Source organism: Geospiza fortis, unplaced genomic scaffold (assembly GCF_000277835.1).
Source record: "Geospiza fortis unplaced genomic scaffold, GeoFor_1.0 scaffold422, whole genome shotgun sequence".
Taxonomy (NCBI): Eukaryota; Metazoa; Chordata; class Aves; order Passeriformes; family Thraupidae; genus Geospiza; species Geospiza fortis.
This window is the reverse complement of record NW_005054545.1, coordinates 557836-559177: the sequence shown is the minus strand read 5'-3', so window position 1 is coordinate 559177 and position 1342 is coordinate 557836.

Below are 1342 nucleotides of genomic sequence, written 5' to 3'. Positions count from 1 at the left end.
AACAAAATAAATAGGGTTAACAAAAGAAATGGGGTTAATAAAAGAAATGGGGGTAATAAAAGAAACAGGGTTAACAAAAGAAATGGGGTTCCCATCCATCCCTGCCCTGCAGCAGGATCTGCTCCTGCTGGAGCCCATCCTGCTCCGTGCTGCCACGAGAAAGGAGTGAGCACCTGCAGTTTAAAGTTATCATTTAATAATTAAATTTAAAAGTCTACCTGGCTCTATAAATTTTTAATGACAGATTAATTAAAAGCTCAGTTATGAAAGCTTTGGAAAGGAGAAATAAATATTTAATATTTATTAAAATATTAATATGCTACATGTTTTTTAATCTTGAATAAATATTTTTGGATAATCAGGCGTGGGTTTTTTGTGATGCTAAAAGTTTGCATTGTAAATTCAACCATGATTGATTATAAACTGTGCAATCTATTAATTATGAAAGAGCACGTGTGCTGCTCAGGACCTGGAAGAAATATCTGTATCTGGCTTTTATAACCAGAGGAGTTATCAAGGTAATGTGCTCGTTGAACCCAGGGAAAGCTTTGATTCATGTGCTGGTGGCAAGATCCTGACCTCCATCACGGTGAAATGCAGCTCTGCTCATTCTTCCTTCCCACTGAGCAGGACACGGGGAGTGAGGAATGATCTCCCCATCCCCAGGGTGGGCTGGATGGGGCTTGGAGCACCAGGGATGCAGGGAGGTGTCCCTGCCATGGCGTGAGAGGGTTGTTACAGGCTCTCAGGGGTGTTCTGAGGCTCTGGGAGCTCTGGAGTGTCCTCTTGGGGCTGCAGGGTCGGGGCAGCCCCACATTGGGCACCAATAAATTGGAACAATTACCAATATAGCAGATGGGACGTGCCTGGGCTTGTCTGCCCTTGCTGCTTGACCAAGTAGCAGCGCTGTGGTGTTTCACCCCACAGACACTTTGGGTAGCTGAATGTGTGGTGTTTCACCCCACAGACACTTTGGGCTCTATGGCTGTGTGGTGTTTCACCCCACAGACACTTTTGGCTGGCTGGCTGTGTGGTGTTTCACCCCACAGACACTTTGGGCTGGCTGGTGTGTGGTGTTTCACCCCACAGACACTTTGGGCTGGCTGGGTGCTGCTCTGGGCACTGCAGACAAGTCCAGGCGTGCAGGAGCTCTGGTGGTGCTGGGATGGAGCTTCCCCCCATACCAGGGGCTGCTCCTCAGGTTTCCCTCTGTGCAGAAGCTTTAAGGCGATGGTGAAGGAAAGGAGTCGGTTCTGATGCAGGGTTTGGATCCAGAGCTTTATTCTGGCCCACAGGCCTCTGAATGCAGCACCAGCTCCAACAGAACTCCCTGAGCCCGTGG